Here is a 26,874-nt window from a genome sequence, read left to right as displayed (position 1 = left end):
GGCGTTTTATGGCTTAAGCTGAGTTTGTAGCATCAGTCCTTTTATATGATCCCTGTGCTCACTGGGAGACTTATTTTTAATTTCCTACTTTGACACAATATTCACAATTGCTTGATGTTAACAGCTGCAGGTTTGAAATCCGTTCATCCGATGAAACCCAAGGATACCTGCGTCTTGTTTTGTTTTTCAGAAATTGATTCGATTTAAAGTACATCGTCGGATTTTCCCTGCAGCGTGCAATCAGGTTCATCCTTGAAAAAAAAATACAATAAGCGAGAGTGACGACAAAGCGCACAAAACACTCTCTGATAGAGATTAAGCCACTTTGTGTTTGCATGTGGTGAAGTTGTTTGGAAGTGTGTTTCTTTGTGGAAGTGCAATACAGCACAGCACAGTGAGAGGAGCAGGGCGGTGTAATGTAATGTTGCCTGACAGACACCGGTAATGGATAATAAATCTGGGGTTCAGGTGCTGTTTGTTCATAAATCACGCTGAGACTGTTGGCCAAAGTCAAATCCATCAAGCGGCGGTGCAACAGGGATCACTGGCCCGGAGAAGTGCAAGGAAAACCTATTTGGGGCCAGATAATGGTTTGTCTTCCAAACTGTCTCAGTGTACAGCGGAATATATAGAAAAACAACTCGGGCTGATATCTACAACATATTTGGCTAAAACTGTAAAGTAAACGTTATGAAAGAGAAAAGTTTGCTCCTCTGATATGTATTTTTTATGTCCATCCAAATTCATGAGTCAAGGGCAGGGGGAGGGGGTCCAGCGAATCAGAATGTTTCATCTGCTTCTGTGGCTCAAACCCCAGCAGTGGGCCGCAGTTGAAAGCTTCACTAATATGATGTTTTGCTGCTTGTTTCTTTTACTGCAAAGTCATCATAAAGATAAAAATAATCCCCCGTGACAAATTTGTTTTCAAAAGGTTTCACTCTCCTTCTCTATCATCGCTGAGAAACACTGCCCCAATAGTGCTGACTCCAATAGAACGCTTTGATCGGGCCCTGATGAATTACCCTGTCTTTCCTGTAATTCAAATGCCTCCACCACTTGTTTTGGAGGAAGAACGCGGGAGGGTGAAATGCTCCTTTGGGATTCCGACTGAGCGGGAGCTTCTTTATTCGCAGACACATGTTGAAGCATGTCGGGTTTCTAATCGGATGGACTTTCTCTCTCTCTCTCTCTCTCTCTCTCGCTTGCAAACACCTGCCAACCCGAGGTAATTGCGCAAATGCAAATCCAGTCCGCGGCCCACTGGTAGGAGGGAGCGATTTATCAACGCGGCTTTATGTTGCAGGCAGCGATTTGCTTGTTCTGGCCAGGATTCAAAATGAGATGAATATTCTGGCTTTGATGCTTCAAGTTGTTGATAAATCTGTACAGAATGTGGTTGTTGCATATTTAAGATACGGGGGAACAAAAATCATCCACTCACTGAGATTTAACGACTTGATGGGTCTTCTGTTTCTCTGACGGTGCTTTGAACAGAGCAACATTTTTCCATTTTGTCCGTCTGACTAAACTGAGAAACGTCATTAGGACAAACTACAGTATATAAAATGTGTGTTCACAGAACTTGGTCATCATTAAAAACGTCCAACTCCTTCCTCTGCAATTTGCTCCAGAGAGCTGATTTATAACAGAACCTGTTACAGAAAGGCCAATTATGCTGCATGGCTGTAAGACACACGGTTATAAGGAACACGCATCAGCACAGATAGGAGGCTAAACCTGATTTATACATTATGTGAGCACTAACAAGCTGTCGCTGTGCTGCACCTACTGGAGATGTATTCAGAAATCATATTGGACACAATGTCTCTGTGTTTGTGTGTTGGCTTTATTTGGTTACACTGTTTATACATGTATTTGTGTGCATGAGTGGGAGTTCAAGCTAAAGCAATTTGGTGACAAAGGAGATGATTGGAAGAAAAGCACAGCACAATGTCTGACAAAATACACAAATATAACATGGCCTCCCTCTGTCTTCCTCTGTGAGCCACAATCCCAGCACTGATGCAACCTTAATGGCCTCCACAGTGAATTAGACGTCCTTCCTACCTACGCCATAACACTGAAGACGATTGATCTTAAAAGCTCCGTTTGACGCAGTCTCTTAGTTGATCAATAGGATAAAAGGAATTAAAGTCACTTCCTCTGAAATGGGCGAATGGCTGAGGTCAGTGAAGTATCAAAACATTTGCACTGGAGATTTTTCTTGGAAGGGAACTCGCAAATCTGAGGAAGTAGGAAGGAAAAAGTCTGCAGACGCTCGACTCACTTAACCTAAAATACAACAACTGCAAATCTTGTCTCGGGGCAAAAGTCAAACGTTTTTACATTCAGATTAAGACTTCATAGAGAATTTGTCATAACCCGCAGCTTATATTTACAATCCTCCACCTTTAATGTTTCCCTTGTAGTTACTACGCTGCAGAAACTTCCATCTATCTGTCCATTGTGCAGCACTTATCTAGGTCTGGTCACCGAGGCAACAGGCTCCATCCCGAGGCTCCTGCTGGGGGATCCTGAGGCGCCTCAGGTCAGACGGGATACGGTCCCAGGAAAAAGAATTAATCAATCCCTTGGAATTAACCGGATTTCTTTATTAATTACTCAGTGGATGGATGTGAAAATTCTCAGCAAAAGTTTGACCGAGCTTCTGATTCAATAACTTTTTGCCACATTCTGCTCTCAAGAAATATTCTGTCCCTATTAACCACCGTCCAATTAGAACAGATTTCAGGAGGACCTTGGAGGAATTGTGGAGATGCACACTGCAAAGAAAGGCTATTGATTACTGAAGAGTGGGCTGTTCCTCAATCCACGGCAGCAGAAATTGTCAATTTGAAATGTTACAAATGGAGGAACATTGTTACTGTTGCCTCTTATCCTAGGAGTGGGTGTCCTGCAAAGACTCCACTCTAAGCAGAATGTGCAGTGATGAAGGAGGAAGAAAAGAACAGTCAAACACCTACAGGAGTGTTTAGAACTCGCTGAGGGTCTCTGTACATGCATCCAGGGTAAGAATAACACTGAACAAAAAGGATGAAGGAGGAAGGACACCGCAGAGACCACTTGGATGTAACGTATGGCTACCGTGACAATACTCTGTGGACGGATGAGACAAAGGATGAACTTTTCCTGTCAGAAACGCACAATAGTACGGTCTGTCTCCTGCCGCTCTGCAACCTCTGGGCCTGGGAAGCTCGCGGTCATTGAGAGGAAAAATGAATTCACAACTTTGTCAGGGAGGCCGTCTGTCACCCGAGGATGAATACAAGCTGGATGATGCAAGAGGAGAATAACTCCAAACTGAACAGAGCAGCAGGTCATTTGTGTTTTGGAATGGGCAGTAGACCTGCTGTTACCTGAGCGGAAACGGGCCGTTCATGCAGGAAATCTCAGGAATATTGGAAGTGAATCGGTTTCATGGCGAGGGAATGGTCTGAAATATGGCAGATATTGCTGCTAAAGGAAGTTCTACCTGTTATTCAATTCAAGGTTCATACACTTGGAATATAGAGTGGACTGTAAGTGTTTTTGAGGCAGAATGTGTTTGTGTTGTTGGGACGTGGATGAAGATAAGATGGCATTTGAAGCAGAAATCCATGTAATTCCAAAGGATTCACTATCTTTCTTTATACAGTGTATATATATATATATATATATATATATATGATGTATTTAATCCATCTGGGGTCTGCACTCCCACTCTGAAGGTGTGCAGGAGATCTCATGGCTGAAGCTCCTCTGATGTCTCCTCTCTATTCACAGGGGCAGCAGCACTTCTAACTCTGCTCTCCTCACCCTGAACCTACAAAACCTGTGTGTGTGATTTCCATCAATCCATCTTTGGATCGATGCCTTCAAGTATTTGACTTTGATATTCAGAACTTTGCGAACGGAACATTTTCAAGGCAAAGCGTCAAAACGTAAACCCTCCTTGTACAATCTAACATTTCTCTCGTCCCTATGAATTCTGCAGAAAACACACATTTCATCATGAAAACAGAACACACACATATTGTTACTTGCAGCCGTGGGTCAAACCACTTGAACCACCGGCCTATTGTGTGTGATTTCCCACGTTGCACACATAACCTCAAGAGCAGATCTGAAACATCGAGATCCATTGATTGAAGACACAAGAGGGTTGAGTAAAAGGAATAATGTGCTTCTGTTTGCTGCAGACTTTATTGTCTCATTGTGTGTATTTTCCTACTGTGTGGTCATTAATGTGGCCTGCAAACCCCTGCACGTTACACCCGAGTGTGTGTATTATAATCACGTCTGTCTGTCTGTCACAGAGATAACTTGGCTGCTTGTAATCCCATTTGGATCAAATAAAGGTCAGGACCTTCGCTATCGATTTCTTCTGTTTTCGTTCAGCCCTGGTGTTGATGCTGTAATGGCCACTTTGTTTATTTATATCTATTATGTTGTAATTCTGAAGCATAAAGGCCACGCCCATTTGCACCTGATTAGATTCTCCTGAAACAGTTTGTCTGGTCCAAGTCAGATCATATTTTGAACAGGATTTGTTGATATTTGCTGCTGAGTGGGCGTCGCTCATTCTTCCAAACCTACGACATCATCTCACTATTGCACAGAAACATTAGTTGACCTGATGGTGGCGCTAAAACAAACGTCAACAAATTCTAAACCTGCCACAATAAACCTACAAAGCTTGTGGATTGTTTGTTTTTCTTTTATTGAACCAATGTCTCTATGTTCTTATATAAGTGATTATGAGCATGTTTAGTGCGACTTTAGCACAGAGACAGTTGGACAAAAGACCAAGAAGAAAGCAGCAGAGCTCCAGCATCCTAAGCACCAAGCACACAGCAGCATCTGTATCATCCATCCTGTCCTTCACTGAGACAATATATTCATTCACACACTTCTCTGGGGCAGGATTGAAAATGTGCAGGATCAGGGTTCATTTAGCCCTGAAATGGCCCCCGAGGGGAGGCAGGGCCCCTCCTGTCCCTCTGCTGTGACACTCCCTGGCACAATGGAACGGTGAAGCGGCTAAATGAATGTACAATGTGCACACACGCTCCTCCGAGGGAAAAAGCGTAACCCCCTAATCCATACGCAGTTTTGCTTAGGTAAGCACGGCTCCACTTTGGAAAACAAACAACTAGGAACAGGAAAGCTACACTTGTATGACAGGGAAACATTGATGCCTGCTGGAGTGATGGCAGCTTGGCCATGTAGACATATTGCAAAGGCAAGCTTTTTGAGCAGGGCGTTGCATGGAGCTAAATGGTTTTCACTCTGCTGAGCGTCGACACAATGGCTATTTGAGACGCACGACGTTTTACTGACCGCCCTGTTTGGATTGCACCTGCAGCAAACAGCAGTAACAGTCAGCTGAGAAGTTCACTGCATGTCACAGTGGAGAGAATAAAACCTTTAGTGTAGTAATAGGTGTCATAAAATGGCTCATATAAAATCTTAGTCATAATGTGGATGACATCACGTTTCATACATGTCAGATCTGCACAGCCAGCACACAACACACACCCACACACACTCACACACACACTCAACATGTCACAGGCTGGGGTTTGGTCGTAAATATTTCATCACAAGCCTTACCCTTCTTTTATGTTGCATATTGTCAGACGGGCTATCAAATGTTTTAAGTGATAATACTTCAGTTTTCCATCTCGGGGGTCATAACAGTATGTTGGCAATCAAAAGTGCCTATTATTCCATGCAGGCGCAACTGTGAACTACTGGATTTTTGAGCATCTAAGACTAAATACAAACTAATGAATATAAACTTAATGGAATATCCACTAATTATGAAGGAATTAGTTCAAAAAGTAATCCCGTCTCCATTAGGTGAAGGTAGAGCTTTAGTTTGTTGGTTTTGGTCTCTTTCTTTACGTTACCCTGACGATTCTTACTGAACCTTGTGGTTGTTTGTGAGAGACTCCAGCCTCCACAGTTTTTTATTCCCTTTTCTTGTCTCTTTATCTTGGTTGACCCAAAAACGTCTCTTCTTCTTCTTCTTCTTCTTCTTCTGCAGCATTTGTGGCCTGCGGGCTTGCACCAAAAGTTGGTGGTGATGTTGTCATGTGACACAGCGCTGCCTGCATCATTATCCTGGGAATGTCAGGTTCACTACGGGTTCTGAAGAAGCCGATACAGAGATGCGTGTAAAAACAACATAAACCCACCCGTCGTGTCGTCTTCCAAGTGGAGTTCTGTCCTGTTCTCCCTGCACAACTGTGTCACGACGCAATTCTAGATCTGTCTGTCCTAGAAAGGTCACCATGCAGGGGAAAAAGGTCACAGGCAACTCCGGAGAAAAAGGTTTGTAAAACCACCGGAAATATTGATGGACTCATTGAATCAATAATGCATCAGTACGTCTTCTGATTCCACAGAAGTGTCGCCCTGCTACGCTTGACCCTCTTGGCGGAAGAAGATATAACTTTCTAATTTGAGAATGTTCTATTAAAAGTAACACTGCATGAGCTGCCATAATCTAATTAATTAACAAACACCATATTTATAATTTAAATGTTTGGAGTTTTGCTGTGGCTGTTATCTGCAGCGACTTATGCTAAGTGAGCAGACTGAGCAGAGCATTCAGGCATCTCAGCTCGCTCTGACAGCAGCCATGCCTAATGCATAATGGCTCTCGCAAAGACCAAATGAATGACCTTTCAGTAACGAGTTGCTCTATCTAACCGCTAAGCCCCTCTGCCGCGGCAACGAGCATAAACCGCCGCGGTCGAGGAATTTCCAGCTCAGTGAGCGAGCGATCAAAAGTGCACGAGATGGCAAAGGTTAGAAAAACGACAGCATCGCAAGAAGCCCCCCCTTAGAACATGCAGTGGCGTCAATAATGCGTCTCGGTGGATTTGACAGCGCCGTAGTTATTTCAGAAGACGTCGCAACGAGCACAGATAACAGACTCCGGTTCTGTCCTCGTTTTCCAGTACATTTTTCATTTCCCCCCCTTTCACTCCCCTTCTCCATCCTCCCCTTCCCAGCAGCAGGCTGGATTGTTGAAGTTCCCCTCCTCGAGCTATCAGCCTCTGTGAGTTGGCAGAATTTTTCACACAGCTTTTTGCCTGAGATCACTGGAGCACCTTGGGCACAGAACAAAATTTAGAAGCGGGGACACAGAGAGACAGACGCAGCCTCCCGCAGCAATCTCCTCCCAAGCAATTTTGATAGCAGGCGAGGCAGTGTGGGTTATTCCCTCTGTAACACACTGTGAGGCCCTGAGCCTGTTCCCCGCACAGTTAGACAGCACTCACCTCCCTCTGCACGACTCTCTTCATACTCAGACAAACACACAGCCAATCTCCTGTTTGGATGATTACACCGCTATTGAGCGTGACCTTATCAATCAGGTGTAATATAAGCCAGATACATCACTTGCAAAAAGTTGGACCCCAGAAGTTGACACCAGAACTTTTCAACGCTGCTGATCTGAAGGCAAACCGGCTCATCTGTAATCAAACGCAGCTTTTGTTTTGAGCCTGATTCCCGTTTGTGTTTTATGGCCGGTGAGTCATTGTATTGATCAGATTGATAATAACGGCAGGCCTTTTGTGATATATGAAGTAGCAGCCGGAGCCTCTTAGCCCTGCCATTATTAGAACCTTTCAGCATCCATCTATGCCGCCTGAGCCGAGGCCTGGTATCGACGGGGTTATCTACTCCTTTGACGGTCGTATTTATTATTATTTCTAATCTTATCGGTTTATTTCCTATGTCGGACCAACCTCCGACTCATTGATGTGTTATCCCTCTGCGGCCCACACACTCAGGCCACACACTCCGCTCCCAATCTGGACTCAAATTGAATTTAATCTGGATTTGCAATGAAAACAAACGTGTCACTTCTGCCATTAATGCATGAATGATGACCGTGTTCATACATAGTTTAGATTTCTGTGCATTTTATTACGTTACCCACCTTTCCTGGACCTTTGACACCATGAGTGTTAGTGTCAAACTCCTGTGAAGTATTCAAAGCAGCAGTGAAGCATAAAGGTTCTCCTCTGCATAGGAGCATATACTCTCTGTTCTCATTTACATTTGGACATCTTCCATTGTGAACTGAAGTAATTACAAATAGACTGTGATCCCCGAACAAAATGGAGTTTCTCTGTAGCAGCCAAAAAAAAAGGGGATGAGTTTCACAGAGTTATTGTTTCAAACAGAGGCTCTCAATCTGCGCGGCTGAATGCTAATGAGCGCCTTTGAAGTGCAGTGATCTTAGAAAATTCAGGATATCAGTTTTGCGAATCAATAAACCTGCTGACGGCAAAGTTGCCATAACGTGACCTGAGATAATGAAAAAGAGACGGCGTTTTTTTGTTCAAGCAACCACTGAGAGTCTTCTGAACTGCTCAGACAAAGCAAACTGAAGAGCCCGTGAGTACTGTCTGTCTTTTTCTTTTTTTATTGCATTAAAGAGCATATTTTTGTTATTGAAGTCGGACCTCTATCAGGGATGTGCAGGCAATTACACCAAATGCTCCCATGCGTGAAATCCCAGCTGGCTGTTATTGATAAATTTCCAAACACCTCCAAAGACTTTTCAAATTACCTCTTTCCCTTATTAAAACTTTACTCATGCATTTCATATTTTTTTTCATCCCTTTTTTCCCCCTCCCCTCCTTCCAAGGGTGTGTGTGTGTGTGTGTGTCAGAGCGTGTTTGTGTGATAGTGCAAGAGCAAGCAAGAAAATATGCTTGAAAAATATGAGAGAGGGAGGGAGGAGGAGGAGGAGAGATATGGTGAGAGAGAGAGAGGAGGAGAGATATGGTGAGAGAGAGAGTGTGTGTGTGTGTGTGTGTGTGTGTGTGTGTGTGTGTGTGTGTGTGTGAGCTTGGCATACGTATATATGTAGAATTGGAGTGCTGGACATATGAACAGACTGCAACCATTTATCTCTTGCTGAAGTACCATTGGCCGGGGCTTCATTATTAGGGAAGCCATAAGCTGAACATATTTTGCGTCTGCTCTGTATTCACGCTGCATACCTCTGCATTAACACAAGCCATTTCTCTTTACATGGCTGAATGAGATTCCTCTTTAAAACCCCTCTGAAGGTCAAATGAATTGCTATACTCCAAGGGTAGAAGAAATCAAAAGTCCTCCTCCCTAAACATTCCCTGGCTTCCTTGTCATCCCTCACGGAGAGATCTGCTTATTTAAAATGACATCGTAATTGTGCTGAGTGGAGATGAAGGATGGCATGAATGCAAATGAATAAGTAAGAACAGTAGTTAAGTTATTTATTTCCTCCGGAGCAAAATACCCTTCAGCAGCGTGTGAGGTGTTCTTTCACAATCTGAACGCCACTTAGTGCCTCTTGTATTCCAAACATTAAAAAAACACAAATCAATTAGCAGACAATTGCCACACGCGCGCTCTCTCATCTGTAATCACACAACACATTTGCTCCAAAAGCGATGACAGGATGCTTTTACAGGCCCTTTCAACTCTTATTTCAATAAAGCAATTATCTATAGCACCATGAGAGGGGTTTGTCTTTGCTCTGCCCAAACAGTGAAACCCTTGTCCCGCAAGTGTGTAAACAACAGAACTCGGGCAGGGATACAGATACAGACCCCCAGGTTTGGTTTGACGACCCCCTGCACAGAGGTCCTACACACCAACCGCATGTGTTGTCTCTGCTCTTGCCCTCTAACCTAAAGCCCAGGAGATAAGAACATCCAGCCGATGAGCACTTTAAATGTAAATGTAGCTCCACGTGGAGGCCTTCATGAATAAAGACACAGTTCCAACTCCAACCTCCAACAAGCCTTTATTACACCATAATTAATCATCTCATTGGGTTAGAGATTAATAGTGAGGGGAAAATTAAATGCATCTTTGCACACTCTGCACAGATTGATTTTTGTAAGCCTCAGAAAAATAATGAAAGGTGCTATATGATTAGAATGAATGGCGCCGCATGTTGTTCGGCCCTCAAATATTTACAGGGCGTAAATATTTATCAGCCGAGCGTTGAAGGACGGAGAATATTTGCTATCCGGGCTCCTTTAGAACATATTTTACTCTGATGGATGCAAACCCTTTTTCCCCTGAAAGCTCAATAGTGCCACATGCTTTGATGTCAGCGCACTCCACATAAAACAGCAGTCCTTCTTTTTTTTAACACTTCCTATATGTGTCAGAAAGATGTCCACACACATCCATACAAGGCCCCGGTGGGTAGGAATTACACATTCACTCCCATGCTCCCTCCGTCCAGTCCTCTGAGAAGCAGACATAAACCCAAAGCTATAAAGTAAATACACGGAGAAATCTTTCACCCCTATAGCATATAGGCCACTGGGGGCCACAGGAAACACACACACACGTGCACACAAACAGGCAGCATACTGGTGCCGTGCAGCAACACAAGGAGGCAGGCTGCCACTTCTGACTGCTGTCTGGCTGCAGAGGTATGAGATGCCGAATTAGCATGCATGGGCCGTCTGAGTCATGGTGGGGCACAATGTCTATCCTGACAAAGCACAGGTGGAGAGAGAGAGAGCGGGGGAAAGAGAGAGAGAGAGAGAGAGAGAGAGAGAGAGAGAGAGAGAGAGAGAGAGAGAGAGAGAGAGAGAGAGAGAGAGAGAGAGAGAGAGAGAGAGAGAGAGAGAGAGAGAGAGAGAGAGAGAGAGAGAGGGAGAGAGAAAGAGAGAGAGAGAGAGAGAGAGAGAGAGAGAGAGAGAGGGGATGCTAACAAAAAGGAAGGTTTCCTTGGATGCAATAACACTCAACCTGTCATCTAAACAACATGTCACTTGCTCTTTCATTCCCTCCCTTTCCCTTTGCTTTGTTTGATTTTGTCGTCGGCATGGGGACTGTGGTGATTCTTGAGTGAGATGTTAAAAGGAGCATCTGTTAAGCAACATCAGACTAGGAGACGCAAACATGACAGGCAGCCCTTTAAAATGTTTGGAGTTCAGGGAGAACACATCACAGAAGCAGGAGCCCCCCCCCCCCCGCCGCCGCACGGAGAACAGGTGCTCTAAGTGGTCGCATCCCCAGTCACTGAGGCAGATTCAGATAATGAGAACGACAATGGTTGTTAGTTTGGTTTGGTTAGGGTATTATTACTGTTATAAAAAGTATTACAGCTCCCAATAGCCAGTAGCAATACTGCAAACAGTATTCTTGGCTTTTGCCCATAACTTTAACAGCCTCTCCTGCTGGCTGCTTTGAGGCAATATTTTTATATTAGAGGACTGCTCTGATTCATGTTTGACCTCTCTGCCACGCGACCCCTTTGAATGCAGCGCTGGCAGAATAATAAATGCTCTTGTTGGTATAAAATGGAGGAATTTCATGACTGTGAGGATTAGGAAGTAAATTCATAAGATGTTTGCTCAGATGTGCTGTAAAAAGGCACTGAGGTGTAGGCCGCCACCGCCGCCGCCGCCGCCGCCGCCGGGTTTGACAGTTAATGCCTCAACACCAGGCTGAGGTGAATGTAAAAAGGAGGACTGTGCGTATTTCGGCTGATTTGCATGGATTACAGCGTTTGCATTCTGTCATTACAGCCTGTAGCGACACCGGAGAGGAGTGCGTGTGTGTGTGTTGATGCTCGATAGGATTTCCAGCTTTGTAATTCACCGGATACGTATCAGCCATGCATCTATCAGAGAAAATGGAATTACTTATTGCACAATATTTAATATCCTTGAAGGTCATTTTTGACATTTGCTCGACAACTACGCGGGCGAAACATTGGATGATCGGCTGCGCGTTCTCGCCCACTTTCACCGTCCCTAAAATGCACGCCATCTATGGAATCTATGTTAACTGTCACGCCTGATGAGAGAGCGTGCGGCGGTAACAAAAGCAGACACCAGATTGTATGTCTCATCAACGGTGCACTCCATTTAACATGAGCTGACAGACAGATTGCAATTTGTTTTACACACATCCTTTATGACGGCGCCCTTTACCATCCAACAAACATAATATCATGTAGGTACTTAGTGCCGTGTTTGTGCCGCATATATTTCCCTTTTGACCTTGAATCAAGGTATCGTATATTACTATGTTAACCCCCACAAAAATTAAATATCTGCCCTTTGTGTGTGTGTGTGTGTGTGTGTGTGTGTGTGTGTGTGTGTGTGTGTGTGTGTGTGTGTGTGTGTGTGTGCGTGCGTGCGCGTGCGTGTGTGTGTGTGTCCTTGTATGGGTGATTAAAGTTACAGCTGCTGGTGTTCTGTTGTTCAATTTACGTGGTTGAAATTAATTCTATAGCACCATTCATGATTCCGCTGCTTGTAAAAATTTAAAGGACACATTTGCAAACAGCATAGCATGCTGCAGTGCATGGCTATGTTTATATGATAAGGTCTCTGTAGCCCCCTGGCACCATCCGGCCCGGCGGTCCCTGGCGCTCCGCTGTTGATTCATGTGAGCGGGGTGACATCTCCAGGCGCAGACACCTGCTGTGTGCTGCTGCTTTCATTCACCATACTTCCCTCTGTCTATATATACAATCCCGCGTTGTCGAGTTACATCAAGCTGTACGACTTCAGCCGCCTATTCCTGCCGTGCGTGGACGCGAGTATACAACTTATCCTTATCCCATTACAAAAGCGCTGTGTTGGGTTGTCAGATCACATTACGGCGGGCATATGCAGTCATACATTAGTTACACAGGGGGCCGGAGCATCTCGGTTTGTGCTTCGCTTTGATTCCTACAGCTGCTCGCATCTCCCTAGGAGCCACTCGTGCTCTCTAAGCAAGTGTGACCTGCTGTGGGTAAACATCAAGGGCAAGCAGAGGGATTCTTTCAAGCGCTAACTTTTTGTTTTTCAGGCGTTCTATGTATGAAAACAGAACACTAATGGCTTCTTTCAGTGATCCAGTTACAGCTTTCAAGCCTTCTGCAAAATGTTCTTTGTTAAAATGATACTAATAAAGCCATTTTACAACATTTTGTGTATTTTAGATTAGTTTATACCCGAGCTAGGTCCCTGACTTTTTTGTAAGTTGAAGTGTTCTGGAGATACACTATGTGGTGTTCACATACCAGGTTCACAGGCCTCTGAGTGAACCCGTGTGCTGCATCTCTAAAAGCTACTTCGACTTGGAGACGCCAGTATGTTCACCGGCGTCTCAGAGTGACATTTTGTACCCTGAATTGTCTGCATTGTTGAGGTGAAGTAGCTGAGAGATTTTTGCTAGAGATGCGCATGCAGGAGAAATAGCACCCAAAAGAAATGTGAGTTTACAAGGTGTTAGAGTCAGTAAAGCAGAACGGCTCTGTTTGGAAATCCACATAATACGTTTAACTTTTATAGCGGCGTTGATAATCTCGTTATTTGCGGCGTTGAGATAAAAGCAAAGGATCCATTCAAAGGCCTATGGACCCGGTAAACGAACAACACTGTCAGTCTAATCCAGGAGAGCGTTACTCCCATTTAAACATCAAACAATTGTCTAGATTCTAACCAATCTTAAACCAATACAGGCTCGTACCTCTCTAATCTGTAAACTAGGTCCAAACACACATCAAGCACTTACAGTAAAGTCAAAGACGATCACTTACACCTTTGAAGGTTGAGGCAAAACACACATCGACTATGAATGAGCAACGTCTCCCTTTTGAACTTCCATATTGCCCTTGAAAAGCAACACTGGGTTCCTTGTTCTGCTGATTGTAGATTCAGCGACGCCCCCCCGGGACAGTGGCTCCCCCTCTGAATCTGCCTTCATCTAAAAGAGTCCCAAGTGTAAACTCCTGACATGATGAAAGAAAAGCTCCTCTAAAGTAGACAGATGTCGCACTCACTTTCAGCGGGGGGAATTGTTAGACAGTTCACTCCTCCATTTAAGAACATATATGCGGTACAAAGATGCATCCCTGAACGACTTGGCTTACTGTAGATGCACTTTGATGATAAGATGGGACGTGTGTATGGGGCAAAAAAGCTTGGTGGAGAGAACAGCGGTACAGTCCCCGAGCTGTGTTCTATAATATATGCTCCTGCAAACACACTGCTTATGCATAGCTCCAGCCTGCAAGATCACCACCAGGCAAACAAGCCATGCGGGGAGGAAAGGGTTACGCCATCAGAGAATGACAACCTCACCTTCAATTAGGGCCATGGCGTAACACAAAGTGTCACCTACTTACGTAAAGCCACAGAGCAAAGCCAGTGTGCAGACTTCCCCTCGTTTATTCCTGCGATAGGCTCATTTTGTCCAGCACCTGATCCCACACTACTGCACTCTGCCTCCAAAAAAACTTAGCCAGCCATTAACCCCATTCTGTTTCCTTGGAGAAGAGGGAAACGGCTACAACCAGCAGGAAAACACAGCCTCATGTTTGATTGGTGAAGGGAGCTCAGCGTGGGTGCCACAAACACACACACACACACACACACATACAGTATACACACACAAGCACAGCTCAACAGTCCCTGTTTCGGAATTGTTCAAGCATACAAGGCTTGAAAAATATATGGAAATCAGGTCTAAATCTGAGGAGAACTTTTAATATCATAGCCAAATGTCAGAAGCCAGAATGCTGAGAGAGACGCGGCTCTGTTAGGGAGGTGAAAGCCCATCGTTTACCTCCACTGTGACTGCAGGCAGGTGGAATCGCTCTCTTCTCTTCTCTTCTGGCCTTCTTAGCCTGCCTGAGATAAAGAGTCCAAAGCCGATCTGCCACCACTGATCAGGGACTCAAAGCTGCTTTCATCCTCTCTCAAGTGACCAGGAATCTGAATCAAAAGAGCTCAAAGAAGAGAAACTAAACTAAGCTGCAAGCGTATCTCAACTCTGCAACGTTGACGTATTCAAGCTGCGGTAAAATGGAAACTGCTAATTCATTGATCTGACATGATGCTTATTTTGGAATACGCTAAATTCCAAATGAGCCTCTTCTCCATCTGTGTCATGTTTGACGATCTTTATCCATCTTTTGTCTGCCACCAATGCAGTGCATCTCAAAAACTAAAGACAGCTTTGGAGTGACATTCTCTATGCACATTCACATTGCCAGCAGGGAGTCAAATATTGATTTTGGTGACCAGCGACCTTTCATCGAGTGCCACCGTCGGGTTTGGACTTGGCTCACGCCGGTGGCACAGTGATTTAACGGTTCAAACTGTTGTCTCACAGCAAGGATGTCCACAGTCGGTCCACCACCGAGGTTTAATGATGCATTTCTGTTTGCATGCTCTCTCCATTTGCCTCTTTTCTCTTCAGACGCCTGTGTTTCCGATCCCAAACACCAAGATATGCAGTTACAAATACGCCTGCCCTTACCTTTAAGCATGGTATTGCCCTTTAGATTGATCAAAAGCTGATGACAAGTCTCAAGAGGATCAATAAGGTATGATTGAAGATATCTTCATGGAATCTATTGAGTACAGTGAAGGCCGAAGACTTAAAAGGTAACTTGAAGAGGACTTTGGAGGTCTAAACTATAGATTTAAAAGACATGACCACTAACAGGTTGATGTCCTGCATGTCTAGTTTGTTTCAAAGCAGGTGGTCAAAGATTGGATAAGGTTGTGTTTGGACATAAAGGGACAAACTCAGATTGTTAGACAGCGGGTGGTGTGCTAGCATCGATCCAAAGCTGCTGATCTTGTAGCATGGAGACAGATGACCTTTGATGTGTTTCACCGGTGTGGTGTATGGCTCCCCTTAGGAAGAGCGTACAACATTGTTTTTCATGTCAGGGCCCATTCATGGATTCTGCAGGACCTTGAATCTTGTCACCTGTGGGTCACCAGCGCAAAACAACAAGATCCATCCACTGTAATCAGCAGTGATTTCTCTCAAATGGTCTCCCAGCTTTCCCGTAAAGTGTTCTTTAAACCATACTGTACTGTAATGACCTAGCTGTGCTTAAGATGGAGGAGGTGTGTGCTTAGTATGGACCAGGGTCTCATCTCAAAGGTAGACCTCAGGTGACCTCGCTCCCCTGCTGGGATGAAGTCAGCATGCAGAGATTCGTCCCAGTGGTCCAGGTAGGAAGATGTCACCGGATTAACATTTTAAGATTGAAGACTTTTAAGCCATTCATCCAAAAGAGTACCACCCACTGTGAGATGTGTGTGTGTGTTTAGGGGGGGGGGGGGTCCTGTTAGTTTCAGAAGTGTGAGGAATTATGCATATTTATGTGTTTGGCATTTCAATTCGTGGCTCCATAATCAAGCATGGAGGGAAAGTGTGTTGCTTGAAAGAAAAAAAAGGTGGAAAATGCAGTTATGCAGAACATACGCTGTTACTGTCGTCGACTCAGCTCAGCTCTGATCTGACCCCGCCCCCGCTTGATCTGCTTGTCCATCATGTTCCATACTGAAAGATTTATTAAAAGAATAATAGATTGTTCATCAAACACGGGCTGCCAGTTTGGTATGTTTAATCACGGCGGTGAAAGGCGTCGTTCAATCAACAGGGCCGTTCCTTCACCCCTCGCCCGTGAATCCAGGCAGCCTCTTGTTTTTGCTGACGCACCGAAGGTTGCGTTAAGACGGATTAGTGTTAAGGATAATGGCTCCATCAATTATGCGACTTTGACGCTGCACAGTGTGTATCAAGCTTTGCAACTTAATGCGAGAAACATTGCCTCGGAAATTGCTCGCCAAATATTTTCTGACGGCCTAATGGTGTCGCCTCCTCGCAAAGTTCAAATCATTTCAGGTGTGTTTCCACCCAATCAACCTTGATGAACTTTGTAATTCAGTTTAATAAAGTTTTGGGTGTTTGGTTCAAGCTCCCGGACTATCATCGTTCTAATTTCCTCATCCCTCTACTACTCGGCCAATCAATGACCTAATCAACTCTGGGATAGTTCACAGGCGTCCATGTCAGCCAGTAATCATCCAGGTGGGGGGATATGATATTTAAAACACCTACATATCTTTACCATCACTATAGTTCGACATAATAGAATGTTAGACTGATGCTGCCAGTTTGTAAAATTTGAATATAAATTGATTTCAGCAGAGGGGTCAACTTATAAAGCACAACTTCCTCACTGAACGGAAACGGGTAAATGAGTCTATGAGGACTTTCCAGTTCTGTTATGTGAACTTCCCTCAGTCCTTGGACCTTCCAATTCTCACAATTCTGACGAGGCTTCCTGGAGGAGGCCAGAGAGACTAGAGCCTGCAGTCTGAATCAAGAAGGGTGTCAAATTACTCCCATTGTTTTACAATTACCCAATGTGTTAAGTGCTCATCTAAATGATACAAGGACCATAAAACAGTGTTCACTCTGCTGGACTCATTTACAGACTTCACAGCTCGGTGTTGTGCATATGCAGAGAAACAGTTTTATTGTTCTATTATTCTATTGTTGTAAATAGTGTTGGAAAAATCACTGAGTTAATATTTCACATTCTGTGTTGTGTATTTGGGAATATAGATCTAATCCCTCTACAGAGCCGGCCCAGGCACAGGAAGAGCCGCTCCCACTGTTCTGCCGTCATCAGTGAGTGACTCAGATGACGTTTCCCTGCTTGAAATACGTCTCTTCAATCTCTCTTTCCTCACATCTACTCCTCCGTCATGATTGCGAGGCACAAAAATATGAGTAAAAGATGCAAGTGAGGGAAATGCAAAGACAATTAAGGGAATTGGAATGAATCCACCCTATGAATCATACACACTCACACACACCGTATGCTGCTGGAAGAAGCGCCGTCTTCAATCGAATGAGTCAACACTCTCATAATCAACGATGTGCAGTGTTATGAGCGCTGTGATCAAATGGAAAACTCCTCAGACTGAAGTGTATTTTTCCAGAAGTGTTGTTGTAATTAGGAGTGGGCAGCATGCAGCCACACCAAAACCACATGGCGACCATAAGAATGCTGAAAGCTCGGAGCAAAGTTATTACAATTCCAATTAGTACCTCTGCAAAACAAAAGCCCAGGTCCCACCTCCATACATTTAGCCGGGCAAAGTGTGTGAATGCCACAGAGAGCGGATCAACACGGGTAATAAAACATGAAAAGCCGGGATAAGATGAATCTACGGTATTAACCAAGAGTCTTTCTGGACACTAAGTGAGAACCTGCTTTATTTTATTAAAGCAGTCCATCAAAAACACTCCTCCTGTCAGCTCAGACTGTAAACACACTCACACACACACGCACACACACAGCCTCATCTAACTTCTCCTTAAAGTGTGTTGCTGAGTATGTAGGGCCAAACTTTCAGGGCAGAAATATGTCTTGCAGAGGCTGAGCTGAACTTTTTTCCTTGTTTTCTTCTCACAGCTCTCCCATGACGTCACGTGACTGCTCGTGTCACCGGCTGACGGCTCAGCGAGCGAGATCCTGACTCTTGTTCTGCTTCAGTTATCGCCGTTTGCCGAAGGAGAGACGCGGAGCCGAGTCCATCAACATCATATTCATGCTTATCGATCCGCAGCAGTTTGAAGGTCTCTGAGATGAGTTCAACCATCTAGACTTCTGCAAACCCACGTCGAGAAACAGTCATGAGAACTCCAAAAGTTAGGGAAAGATTGAAGAGTGTCAAGCTGTGTCTTGTCAAGCAGCGTTTGCAGGGGCAGGATGGCATCAAAAGCCAAAGTCTTGAGGAGAACACTGCACACGGTGTTCTAGGACGTGTTCACCAGGTTTCCTTGGGTTGTGCCGCCTTAAATTCCCATCTTAAGCTTGAAAACGCACCAAGCCAACCTGAAGAATAGACTCAGTAACCCATAGATCCTACTCTCGCCATAATTCCATGAAGACAATACATCAGTGTGTGGACATTCAGTGTAAATAAATTGGCCTGTGCCGTAGATCACATCACTGGTGGCTCTGTGTTCTTACTGTAAATCTCAGATATCCAGGGTCCTAAAGTTCCCCAAACCAGGAATAGAGGTGAAATATTACCTACAAAAAAAAAAAATTCACAACATTTTCTTTTGCAACTGCTTTGCTGTTCTTCCTCACACTGATGCGTTAAAGACGTTCCCCGGGCAACGGTTGTTTTTGTGGTTTACATTTGTTTTATCTTATAAAATGAACGGTGAAATCCCTCCTTTAATAGAAGTCATAAAGCGATCGTCACACACACACAAAGAGGAAAGTTTGATGCAGTTTCTCAGGTGGTTCAGTAAGCGTGATAAACTTTCTTCTGTAGACGACATTTAATTGGTGTTCTTCCTCCGGCGTCTATCTAAACAAAGGTGTCACAGAGATCTATCTGCCTCCAACTCCTCCTTATCCACCCCCTATGCTTCTCCCAGCTTATTTTAAGAGGGAATTCATAATGCACTCACAAAGTCACATATTTATTTTGGATTCTTTCTCCTCTTCACTTATTCTGATTGAACATACTGGTGCATAAACTTAACAAGTAAATACTACATAGATTAGTGTGGAGAAAAGAAACGCTACGGATGGCCAAGAAAGTTTATGTAACAGACAGAGCCAACGCTGGCACTATTTAGGCAGCAAGCCCAGCACATTGGGAGAGCTGGTGCACGAATCAGCGCTTAATACACTCGCTTTTGTGCCCACAGCATCAGAGGAAGAACTCTCCATTAACAACAGAAAGTCACTACAGACTCTGTGGGGGTGGTTTAGGATGGAGTTCAGTTTAGCTCTCGCCTTTGGGTATAATGCTTGTTATGCCAGTCAGTTGATGTGCACCTAAGATACTCAAAGGAAGGCGTAACCTTAACCTCCTCACCCCCGGAACGCTGCTTGTTTCTTCCTGTTGCTGATCTTAGGATGTAAGGTGATTCCCACCACATCTCCAAGTTTGCAAGCTTTAATATGAGACTTTGTAAAGAAATAAGCCAATCTGAAGTTCAAACTTAGGCTACCAGTAACTCTCGTCTGCTTAAATCCACGTTTTTGTGAACATACACTGCAGGATCAAACTATTCATCTATTGGACGTTTATTCATAGGGTCAATGAGATCATGGTCATGAAAAAACAATGGAGGGTTTCACTTCTTAACCTGAAGCAAAAGCTGTGATTTATCTGACAGTTGATCTATCACACACTGCAGGGGTTCAGAATGTGTCAGTGCTGTACGCAAAGGAATCGGAAATGCTGAAAAGACAATGATTGGTAAAGAGGAACGTCGGCTCTGAGACATTTAAGGACCGAGCTTGTGTGCTAAATAGTCATAAATCTGCACTATTTGGATCCAACAAAGAGCGTGACTGGATGGATTCGTGGCTCAGGATCCTGGTATATGTGCTCACACTTTAGATTAGGAGTGTAGGAGTGTAGGTATGGCCCCTCTTTACAGCCCTGCACAACTCTGCAGCATGTCGGACAATCTGATCTCTAAACAAACAAACCGTGCCCTGTCCTTGACGTCTCTAATCCACGAATCCACAACCGCTATCCTCCTGCATTGCTGAGCCTGCGGGCAGAGCCAGACGCTTATACAGGCTCTAAAGACAATAATAAGGCTGGAAAAATGCCACGCGTCTCTTAAACATCCACATGCCAGGCGCCAGGTCGCTTCAAACAAACAGGATTTTGACACTTGGTGCTCTTTAAGCTATTTTGAACTCTGCTTCAATTATTTCCCTCCGCCACATTCCCAGTTTTAATGCAAGTGGCCCTGCACAAACACTGAAGCTGATGTTATTTTTGTGTAATGCCACTTCTGGCAGAGCCTCAGTCCTCAGCACGGCCTCGCTGCGGCTCCTCATCAGTTTGACATACTGCACATGTTTACATGGGCGCTTCTGCCTCAAGTTATAAGATTACTGATGTAATGAATGTGTAATGCAGTAGTGCAGTCAGCCGTTTTGTCAAGGTGATGGGCAGTAATAGGTGGCGTCCCATTAGGCGGGCCTGTCACTGCTCACTATATGAAATAGTGCCATATATTGGGCCGTAAATGCATCAGCCCGGGCTAGGATGTAAACAACAATGACTATAAACAATTGACTTTCAGATTACATCACCTAACATGACAAGACTCCCACTATCTGTCACCTCACACTTGTTGGAGGCCCTGTGGTGCAACCGCGGTGTAGAGTACCGGTCAGTGTGTGGGGCCTGGAAAACCAGACAATATCAAGTAAGGACAGGACAGGACAGGACAGGACAGGAGGATTGCTCAGTTGTAAACACGGTCGTGTCACAGCCAGATGCTCCAGACTGCGTCGCTGCCTTCTGCTCTCTACGTGACGAGGGGACGGTGCCGCAGCATCGCCATGGCCCAGAACAAGAGTAAGAAGGCTTTGGAGATAAGACTCCTGAAATGTTCCACTCCAATAATCCTCAAAGAAAATGTTGTCAGCTTCTTTGGCAGCGAGCACCTTCGCCGCGCCGTTTCAAAGAAGCAGAGATGCGGACGGCGCTCGGCTGTGTGCAAATCTCTCCCGTAGACGTTACAAAACCCAGCAGGCAAACATACTGAGGTGGAATTGGAGAGGAAGTACTCATAAGGGGAACACACTGAGGGGCCGTTTCAGCTTTACGTCTCATCTCTTCACCAATCATGCTTAGTTCAGATAATCATGGTGTCAAACATTTAATTACAAGTCTTTGCAATGAACTGAAATGATTTTTAGTGTTATTTCTAATGCGTTATTAGAAATAGAACCCTTGGGATGAACCGTTTCCTTCCAAACTGTACAGCGCCAACATAAGAGGAGGACAAACAGGCTTAGGAACAGCAGTCTGAATAAATGGCAGTTAATGGGACATATGCACATAAACGCACAGTACAAACACCAAATAAAAAAATGTAATAAAGCAATAATTGCCACCACAAAGCGACGGCTAATTGTCTCTGTCATTGTACAAATTTGGATCACAGAAAGCAATTACGGTTTGACATAAAAAGGGAAGACGACGCGTTCTTGAACATACGGAATGAATGGATGAATTATAATTGGATGAAAAAAAAAGGGACTAAATGCTGTTATAAATAATGTGTAATGACACTGATTGACACAGACGCTGATATTCTTTCAAATAAATACAATTTTGCTGGTTTAAAATGTTGAAATCTTCCATCTCTAATGTGGGAAAGATCATGAAGTCCCTCTGGTGTGTTGCAGCAGTGAGTGGCTCGGCCGTGTGAGTGACACCCGGGGAGTGAACAGTTCAAACCCTTTGGCATAACTCTGGTAACAATAGTAAGGACGTGGCTTCATTCCAGCAGCAGGATGTGATAAGCTAAATGCTGCATTACAGGAAATGGCCGTCTGCAGATGAGTGATGGACAAAATGGCAGGGTTAAGTCTACTTGATAGTTTCTCTCTCTCTCTCTCTCTCTCTCTCTCTCTCTCTCTCTCTCTCTCTCTCTCTCTCTCTCTCTCTCTCTCTCTCTCTCTCTCTCTCTCTGTGTGTGGGGCCAGGATTCCATGTTCTCTGCAGCGCGCCGACATTAAGACGCGGCCCATTTTAAAATGCAACGTCGGTATCGAACCTTCCTGTCAAGAATATCATATTAATAAAGCCGTCTGTTCAAGAATGTCACGATCATTCCTAGTCTAATTGGATTTACCAGATGCTGTTTCTGGTGCCAGATCCGAAGCAGCTGCTTTACCGGTGCCAGTATTGAACTTTGCTTTGACAAATGTGAAGACCTGTTAACCTTTTATGGGCGTAAAAATGTGTAATATTGGAATACAAATCACTTCTGCTGCTCAGGACGTATTCATCCACACACAGATTACTGCCACGCTACATTCACTTCATGTTGTCTCTGCACACAATACATACGGATCAATACCTTTGCCAACAGGAGGCTGGTTAGTGGCTTTGATATTGGGCCCTGTAAACATGTTGAAGTCTCAGAAATGACCTGCCAATGTCATTTAATCAACTTTATGAGCTGTGTATTATGTTTCAGAGAGAGAAACAAAAGCAAACCTAATCTTCTGTAATTCTCCATCATCCTGTTAGTTTCAGTTTGTCATTTCTATTTGACACACATGGTTGTGATGTTTGTTTTTTGTTTCATATTTAACAACTTCTCATGATGATGATCTGGTCTCTATGCAGCCGCACTAACTAACCGATCTTAATTGATTTGTGCTTGTGGGCTGAGCCTGATTGAAAGAAAGCGCTGGCTTACGCACCGTTTTATTTTCTTCTTGGCGTACTCTCCATCTAGTGAATTAGATAGAGGTTGGTTGTGAAAGGTTTGGCTTACTGATGCTTCACCTCTGCCAGGGGAGGAAGAGGAGGAGGAGGAGGAGAAGGAGGAAGATGGGCAATCTGGAGAAGTGTGAGTGTTTCTTGTGCAATTCCATGACGTCACATTAATCTTTCTCTCAGAGTCGACTCATGCTCCTTTCACACGTCGCCGCTTGCTGCTCGGTTCGGCCAAGTTAGGTCAGGATCTGAAAAAGGACCGGGAGGAGGGAGGAGTGTATTTTCCCCACTTTCCACTTTCCTGCTGCAAGCTGAATGTGGCAAAAAGCATTTCTCGGACATATATACAGACTGAACGAGCGTTTTCGGGACATCCACTATCATTACAGCTCCCTATAGGTGACCAACCACACTTTAAACACACAGGAGCAACAGGATGCATTGCATAAGGTGTAAATACAGAATCTCTGCGGTTCGGTTCACAACTTGCACCGTGGAAATTAAAGCCAGTGACAATTGCAAAAGACAATATGGCATGGAAATGTGAGCAGTGCAGCCGCTCTGCCCCCTAGCAGCGACGCTCCCAGTGGGAAAGACAAACACACTCCAGCTGCAGCGCCGCCTCTCCAGTGTGATGGTCATCAATATTGGAAACAGATATTCATGCCGGCTCACTTTCATTTCACTTCTGTGTTCTGCCTAGATTGGAAGCAGTGGACATTTTGTTGCCTTCTGTTGCTGTCAGAACAACTAGAATTGGATGTTAGGCATGCATGAATGATGATGACAGTGAAGAACTTCTGTGATCCCCGAGCTGTCCAAATGATCAGAGTGCATGGAATCTTTCTCAACAACAATTGATTTTCCAAAATCCACTGGATCACTTCTCATTCTGCTCTCTCAGACCTTCGCTCTGGATTCTCAGGGTTTCATTTACATTCGTCCTTACTGAGCCGTGACCTTCACAAACTTTACTAGGAAGAGAAAATAAATCTTGTAGGCTGCGCTGTCTCTTTAATTCAACACTGTGTATGTTTACAGGGAAAAGAGAGTAGAAAACAAAAAGCCTGTTAGTGCTGCTCAGAGGCGCCCCCTTAGGGCACTTTGGGGAATGCTCAGCGGTGTGTGTATTACAGTCAGGACTTCCACAAAGATTCGGAGATACTAAACAGCCACAAGGAATTGAGCAATTTGCAAACTTGTTTAGTTACAGCATTGTTTTCATCCTTATGTTTGCTTTCACTACACAAAATCTCTGCAGCTCAAAATGTTCCATTGTTGTCTGAATCACAGAGGCAGAAAAGCAACGTATAGAGCCTCAAAACATAAACATGCAGGGCACGATGAGGCGTTTAGAAGTACAGTAGGTAATAATTGGTTGAGATGGATGGGCAGAATGGTGCGGCGCTGCAGAGACTGTGCCAGAGCCGAGCCAAAAGGGGAACATCCCAATTTACCGCTCCATCAAGTTCTAGCCCTAACCTGGTCATGAGCTCTGGGTAATGACTGAAAGAATGAGATCACAGATACAAGTGGCCCAAATGTGAGCCAACCCCTTAATGGCCTTTCAGACAGGGAGACTGTTGCATTTCAGGGTTGTTTACAGTAGCGACAGCATGTTTACACTGCTGGGGATGTTAATGCACCTCTTTGAACAAAGAGTAAGGAACAATATTTCTTTATTTTGTAAATTTGGAACCATTGTTGGGTGAAATGGGAAAGGTAGAATAATAACAACAGGCAGGTAAACAAAGATCCACCACCGCTCGGATCTGAACAGCATGAAGCATGAACATGTGAAGCTTTGATGAAACAAGTGAAGTACAATTATTCTTTAAATTCCATCTTAAGTGTCCTGCAGTCTTTTGTTATTCCCATTGGTCATCAACTCTTCATTTATATTTAACATTCGCTTGGAGAACGATTCTTTGTAAATTCAGGTGGAATAACAACGTGCAGCAAAGAATAATACATAGAAGAAATGGAACCAATTTCACAATGATTATCCATAATTCAGGGGTAACAATGTGGACAAACAACAATGCAGACTAAGTAGTCATTAGCTATTAGAAAATCATTCATTCAATAGTGATTGTAAAAACCTTTTGTTGTTATTTATTACACAGCATCCAGGTTGGCCTAATTTGTATGAAGCACCTTTTTGCTTTCACTGTAAAACATACAAGTGTGTGTCCCACATCCTTTTCAACGACGAGCACTCAGACAATGCAACAGCTCTCTGTCTCTGTGCAGGAGGACAACACTGAGTGTAACGCAGCCGCGTGAGAGAGCCAAAACTGGATGAAAATGACTTTGTGGCTATTTGTTAGAGTGTAAGTAATGAAAAGGCAACACAATCAATTGCCATGTGGTTAGAGTGTCACAGCAGCATGTGAACACACACAAGAGCAAACACTGATGTCTGTTCATCATACTGCGGTTTAAAAATTGAGAAATCTCCCGAGTTTGTTTTGCTAAATCATCTTCTCTGGCTCACTGTTGTGTCCTTAACACAGCAGTCACTTTGGATTGTAAATGAATGATGAATAATCAATAGGAGTCTTTGTTGTTTCATGCGAGGTAACGTCAGGACACGGTGAAGTTCTTTCACGGATGAATGTGTGTGTTAGAAAGATGCAGTTAGGCTGAACACATGACGTTACCAAACTAACTCACATACAATCCGGAATCTTCCACTAAGCTTCTATGGCTGCTTTGATTCCCTCTCTCTTCCTCGCCACCACATTACATGGCTCATACACTCCCATAATGCAGCGTGTGTGTGTGTGTGTGTGTGTGTGTGTGTGTGTGTGTGTGTGTGTGTGTGTGTGTGTGTGTGAGCTTTACCTTTGAATGACACTTTAATCTGAAGCATTTTATACACCGCGCAAATGCAAAATCCTATTTTTGCACATCATCACCTGACTTCTGATCCGCCCGGCGCCTCCTCCCATAATGAGATGACAAAACCTTCATGTAGTTGTCAAAGGTAACTGGGGTTTAGACGCTCTGTCTCTAGCCCAATCACAGCACACACACTGTCTTAATCCAGCACAATCAAGCCGGGAAACCCAAGAAAAACAAAGCATTCCTTACAGTAGACTGAGCGTTGTATAATGTAGGATGTTTTCTCATGAAGTCTTAAGATGACACAAGCTATTAGGTTTAGAGTTTTTGATATGACAGTTGTCCGTGAAGAGGGATTTAGACAGCGTATTACCTTTGAGTGTCCTTGCAGAGGACGACAGTGAGGGACGGGCCAGCTTCACACTGTGCAGACACATTCTTAGCAGATCTAGCAGTCTAATGTGGAACTTTTCAAACACATTCAAGTGTAAAGAAGTGGCAAAGATTGAAACAATAAGAATCAATGAGGCTAATGTATCCATTCACACGTTTTAGAGACGTAAATCATGAGGCGCTGAATGTATCGCTAATGAAGCCAATTAGAAGTGTTCAACCTCTGTATTAGTCTGTTTTTCAAACCAGCGCCTGCTAATAACATAACACACAACCCACTACACAGTGCACACAAAACATGACGCCGCTCAGATGAACTATGGATTGGATATTTTGAGAGTTAATGACAGTACTTGTGCCTCTGGCCTAAAAAGAGCATAAAGTTAACTCTTGACGTCAATTGAACATAGAGGACTTAGCAAAACAACAAACATATGCCGTCCCTGTGGATGCGATCCTTTGGGAGACTCCAGGCTAATTGCCTCTCGGAGTTTCGCACCCTGGGATACAAGGGATAGTCTTGGGAATTCCGTTTTTTCCCCCCTGAAACAAAGAA

At 44.1% G+C, this 26,874-nt stretch overlaps 1 protein-coding gene across 1 annotated transcript in view; it reads right to left on the bottom strand.

Annotated features, from left to right (window-relative positions):
• fnta (farnesyltransferase, CAAX box, subunit alpha) overlaps nucleotides 1-26,306 on the bottom strand; it is a 144,039-nt gene extending 117,733 nt beyond the window's left edge. The window contains exon 1 of the mRNA XM_076162884.1: nucleotides 26,296-26,306. The gene's annotated coding sequence lies outside the window, so the exon portion shown is untranslated. The remainder of the gene's footprint in view (nucleotides 1-26,295) is intronic.
• Nucleotides 26,307-26,874: the final 568 nt, after the last annotated feature.

This window comes from Genypterus blacodes, unplaced genomic scaffold, assembly GCF_046128005.1.
Source record: "Genypterus blacodes isolate CSIRO-AG114 ecotype Tasmania unplaced genomic scaffold, CSIRO-AGI_Gbla_v1 ptg000128l_1, whole genome shotgun sequence".
Classification (NCBI taxonomy): Eukaryota; Metazoa; Chordata; class Actinopteri; order Ophidiiformes; family Ophidiidae; genus Genypterus; species Genypterus blacodes.
This window is presented reverse-complemented; position numbering and strand designations above follow the sequence as displayed.